Genomic DNA, 6000 nt, shown 5'->3' with positions numbered 1-6000 from the left:
GCGCTGTAAACATCCGCCATGACCACAGCATTTAAAATAAGCCGTGCAAAACTCGTCAAATTCGCAGTATAATTTCGTTATACTACCCCTCCTCGTAGATTAACGGGAAATAGCGGCTCCTTTTTGAGCCTCGGTCAGGTAAAAATCCTCGGCGCTGCGCGTCTCGGACTTTACCAGACCGAGGCTCCAAAAGGAGCCGCTATTTCCCGTTAATCTACTCGTAGGGGTAGTATAACTATCAGATAATGAAATAAATTGCACACTGGATGGCCACGGTGTACAGTTCTATGTTACCTTTCTTCTATTTATTCATGGTGTCAGTATTGCATCTTGTAATCTAGACGCGCCTCGTGGTACTGTGACGGGCTTGTACGTTTATTTGTGTTTTGTAGACATCCGTCCTCTCTCTCTCTTTCTGTATCAGATAGTCACCGCTATGACTGGCTTAGTTCCAAAAACCCATACAAGTTAGAATAACTGCATTATCTGGCACTAATTAGTTCGTCCTGGTTCCATTTCAATTCTCTGACCAGTTTATTCAAATTGATGTAGTAACCTCTTAAAGATGTGGTTATTTTCGTGATTGTTTGTTGTTGTTAATGAAGGGTTATTACTTTTGTAAAGTTATTGGCCTCATAATTTTGCCAAAATGAAAACTGAAACATACATACAATCCCCTTGTGTAACTGGAAAATGTACACTTTGTTTTTGGGATAAACAGTCTGACCGCAAACAATAACATTTGTTTATTACGTAATTAGTATATAATTTTTTTAACGACGGAAACAGTGAACGCTGAAGACGCGATCATATCAACGCCGGCTCCTTATCATTGATCACTGCAATTATTATATTACTGCAATCAAACAGAAACGAAATCTCTTGTAATTACTACGACTCCTGCAACTCTTCGTTGTTATATAATTCGAAGATTTATCATGATGCTAAAATTAGGTGCCCCATAGAACCCAAATCGAAACGCATGTCAGAGGAAACTGCGAGCTTCCGAAGATACACGGCATTGCTGGGGTTCACACACGTTTGAGTGTTCAAACCAAAGGCAAAGAAATGGGCAATTTCCATCTTCTAAAAAGTCTGGCAGACAAGTTTGAAATCAATCGAAAATCTGTATTGGCCGAACGTGCAGTTGGAAAACTTGAAGGTCGGCGAGGTATTGGAAAAACTGTTGTCTTACGTGGTACCGTCGCCAGGGTCCCTACAAGAACGCCGTTTCCGAAGTTGCAGCGGAAGCCGAGTGTCAGTTAGAAAAGAAGTTCAGTCAAGCGGCGGCAGAACTCAGAAAAATTAAACTGATTTAGGGGAAATGGATGATGAAAACAACACGGCAAGTGTATTATTTACAGACTACGCTTCGCAAGTAAACATGATTTGAATATATAATGAGATGACGTAATTTGTCTTCCTAACTATTTAACGTTATGCAGGGCCACTGTACACTGTAACAACTTCGCCTCTTTTTCGAGGGCGAATACGGGTCAAATATATTATAGTTTAGAATTTTAATGCTGCAAGGCTACTAAGTGATTCCATGTTTTGTTGTAAAAGTCAGTCCATCCGATGCTTTAAATGTCCAAAATTAGCGCAAAATGACGAATGTTTTGTTATTTACGTTTTCAGGCAAAGGAAATCTGAGACCACAGTGGTCATTCGAGAGATTTGTGCGTCGTCAGAAATTAGCCTACTTGAAAATTAAAATTTACACACATTGATAACGATGTGGCACAGAATAAAATACTCTCGAAGCATGTTTTGATAACTCCTCGCGATGAACATGGTTTTGAAGTCCTTATTTATGGGCAAATAACAGGAAAAATATAAATTGATTTAATTGTAAACAAGTCTGCGATCTATGGTCTAACGTGGCATTGACGGGGCTGATGCTGCCTTGATTTTCAACTTTCATTTTTGACGATCTCCCCCCCCCCCCGCTGTTTTAAACAAAACTCATTTTAAAAAAAATAACATCCTCTAAAATGTAGAAAAAACACATACATTAAAGTAAGTTTTTTATTGAAAACTTCCCAGCTTTATCTTCGTTATGACTACCAGATAATTTCGCACATTTTCTATTCAGTTTGCCCCTTTCATGTTCAGTTGTCAATTTTAAAAACAAATTTTCTCAGATTTGTATTCATTATTTTACACACCTGTGTATAGTGGTCTCACAGATCGTGATCCTTTTTTCTACGTTCGGATAACGCAATAGCTCTCATTTAGACATGCTGCTCAGTTGAGTACTATATATTAGATGAATTCAACTTATTATAGCTTAGTTTTATAAAGCTAAATCGAAAGATGACGGCCGGGAACTACGTAAAGTCGCTACAGCCCATGTCGACACATTTAGTCAGGCGCCAACAACCTTTTATTGGCGATCCGCTCCGCAAGCATTGCCGTTAAAATCACGTTTATGTGTGTGTGTGTTCATATGTGTAATTACCCGTTTTTGACGTATTATTCTTCTGTGATTTTCTTTTGTTTGGTCGATTTTGTTAAAATTTGGCATGTACATCTTCACTCTAGTTAGTAGTTTATATCTGAAATAAAAATCGGCACACCGTCGTCACAGCAACAGCCAACAAAGAATGACTTTTGAATAACTTCGAGCCAAATGTATCTGCCTCTCCAAATTTAGAATTAGGCACAACGGACATAGCTCATTCTACTCACCATGAATGTGGGCTCACAGTTTTTATTTGATTTTTGATATCTTTTATCATTACCGAGAAATTTAGTCTCAAAATCCTCTGACCCAGACATTGTGCAACTGGACGGAAGGATAAATTATATAGGATGGTTCGAGTTACGGGAACCGTTAATAGGCATACAGTTGATACATTTTGTGATTATGGAGTGATGATAAAAACTAAACAGTTTACTATCAGGTATAGTACTTTTGTTGTGATTAGTATGACAGACAACATATAATGGAGTATTCGTGCGTACGTCTTGTTATATGGTGGATCAATGCAGTGTAGTGACTAGTGTGCGTTATCAGCGTAAATGCGATAAGCGTATTTAATATGTTCTTTTATTTACGTATATCGTTGAAGTAGTTCGAGCTTTGTACTCTATGTAACCTCGTTCATTAGTAGGTGATATGTGTTAAAGGGGAACCGCTCAATCCCTTGGATTGCACCAAGTGCTCATGGGTAATTAACTCCGCGTCTGTCCACTGAGTAAATGAATGCTTATCTCTCACCCTGTACCGCTAATCCCACAAAACAACAACTGATATAAACATCCTAAGAACGGATTACAATTTGCTTGTTTAAATATAACCACAGTCCCTCTATAGGGATAGATAGACGGACTGTGATATAACCATGGAAGGTACTAACGTTAGTACTGGTGAGACCGACTGGACAAGAACGCATATAATTACACCCGGTTTTAATGTATGAGAGATCTTTTATTGATCAACCATTCAATTCTGTAAATAACAATAAACAAAAAACCATTTTCAGTAAAAAATACATCACAACAAACTCATTACCTTACTCAGTATTATTTGTATTAACTCAATTCACATGTCTAAATTTGTCTCAGCAAAATGACTAATGACATTAAAATTACTAATAAATTTTAACTCACTACTGTGGCCGGATATAATTACAGGTTAGACGTCTCTGGTTAGCATTTAAGTAGTATCACAGGTTAGCAGCGTTGACTATCGTCACAGGTTAGCAGCGTTGACTGTCATCAAAGGTTAGCAGTGTTGACTATTGTCACAGGTTAGCAGTGTTGACTATCGTCACAGGTTAGCAGCATAGACAGGTTATTGATCCTATAATATAATACTATTTTCTAAATACCAGAAACTCAACTACAACACCTCAACATAAACATTTCTAATTATGCATCACAAACTAGTAAACTTGCTGGATTAACTATGCAAAAGTTTGTTGCTTCAACAATAAATCACACCGAACGTTTCTAAGCGTATTCTGTAGTAAACATCATCCTTTAAAACTCTGAAAATTACATGTACAACGCAACTGATCAACAAATATAACATCATCATTACTCATTATACAGTCTCAGTAACCGTCCAGCAAATCATAAACACATGTCTTTCAACGTTCAAATTTTCACGCTAATATTGGAAATGGCATGTCCACATCAGAAAAACAACAACAATCATCTACAATGTATATGCCAAAAAACTCACCCAATACAGCATCGTATAGATGGCAAAGGTTTCTATAAACTGGTGATTTCTATGACTTTCAAAGCGACACCGTTCGCTACATCAGTGCGAGCTGCCATTTTGAATCTATGTTTTGATTCCTTTGGCGCTCAAGGGCGCCCTCAATGTTCAGAAGTTAAGTTTCGCTCGAAACAAGTACCTTCCATGATATAACATACCAATTGAATTTCAAACAAATACAGAGCAGTCTTCATGTGCCATTATTTGAAACATCGTGCGCTCGGTAATTTATACATCGTCGGAAAAATATGACGCGGAACTAATTCAAGTTGATGATGGCCAACAAGAAAAGGCAGCAGTCCACCGGATACACACGACCAGATTGTTGCTAAAGTTTATTTGTCTGCTTCCGTTGCGTCGGTCTATTGACGGTACCGATCTCGTATACAGTAAACCTAAGAACGAAACTTCCTATGCACATTCTGTATACATACTACTCTTCCAGACTGCTAATATAACAAGCGTGAAAACACGAAGTCAAGGACTTTGGTTTACATATTTTCGTCACAAATCGGTAAACAGAACGTGTATTTCCATATAATATTAACTAATTGGTAGAGACGACAATGAAAAAATTTACTGTATAATCATTAAGTAAAGAAAAATCGCCGCGACATCACGGGCTTATCTTGTAACCTGTTCACGACACTAGTGTGGAAAATCAAAATGTACACGGGTGGTACCGGCTTGTATCTCGTGTGAGATTTGAGTTCTTGTGATCTGGTGGGTGAAAGTCGGGTTGACTTTACAGTCAAAATCAAATAAGCGGTGAGGGGGAGAAGAGCGTTCTGTCAAAACAATTTTACAGTAGACTCAATTTTAACGACCAATCTGCAGCGTTGTATTTATTATAAATAAGAATCCAAAAATAGAATATAAATACACACATACACTCGGTTAATTTTTCTGGACATATATGCGACGCATAAACGAAAACGATCTATTGTAAAAGATATGAATTGGAACTGCCTGTGACGTGTTGTCTGGGCGCCGTTTCGTCCTGCAGTCAAATACAGAAACAAAAACTGGTTTATTTTCCTATGCCAAGGCCTGGTTGTTCATGCATTTCAAGCATAGCGTATTTACTTCTTGTACTCTGTGAAAAATAAAACAAAGGGTAACACCATACGAAGCAGTCAGGCCAATGTCTTGTTGATATCCGAAACTTGGAACCTCTAACAGAACGGTTTTTTTCCTGCACGCCTACCAGTATTACACAACTACCATTTGCAGCTCATTGCAGTCTGACACTTATTCACTGTACCCCTTCCTTTTTTCCAGACTGTCTAGAAAGTTATACAAAAAGTTTCATCCCTTAGAAAACACAAGTCTTTGCCGTACGATCAAAAGAAAAATGTCCACATAGTAGTAACCAACATCGTTCTGGCGTTCCTAAAAAAAGTTTTTAAAAAACGAACAATGCATTGCGTAGTAGCAAATAATCGCGGTAGCGCAATCCGACCATGCTACGTTTCACAATTAATTATTATTATTACTTGGTAGTGATTATTAATAAGGTAAAAAAATTCGTTGAATTGTTCTGAAATGCAAGTAAATTTCAATTTAGTTTCATCGTAAGCAAATGATTCCGGTCGCATGCAAATGCTCGACACCTTATAGGTCAAATCGCTAATCAGCCAGGCAAAATACTCGGTGATGCCAATGTGTTCAAATTACCAAAACGGAGGAAATTTGCCGATGTTCCAGCTCGATCTTTTACCTCTGGTTTTGATGGGAAGACGGCACTTTTTTTGAAATCAAAACATTAG

At 37.8% G+C, this 6000-nt stretch overlaps 1 long non-coding RNA gene across 1 annotated transcript; it reads right to left on the bottom strand.

Moving 5' to 3' along the window:
- Positions 1-3412: 3412 nt before the first annotated feature.
- LOC146745522 (uncharacterized) lies at positions 3413-3657 on the bottom strand. Its single transcript, XR_014929507.1, has 2 exons — positions 3616-3657; positions 3413-3454 (listed from the first exon to the last, which is right to left on the bottom strand). It is a non-coding gene; the product is annotated as an uncharacterized LOC146745522 (long non-coding RNA).
- Positions 3658-6000: the final 2343 nt, after the last annotated feature.

The sequence above is a fragment of the Saccoglossus kowalevskii genome, chromosome 5 (assembly GCF_978046115.1).
Source record: "Saccoglossus kowalevskii chromosome 5, keSacKowa6.1, whole genome shotgun sequence".
In the NCBI taxonomy this organism is placed as follows: Eukaryota; Metazoa; Hemichordata; class Enteropneusta; family Harrimaniidae; genus Saccoglossus; species Saccoglossus kowalevskii.
This window is presented reverse-complemented; position numbering and strand designations above follow the sequence as displayed.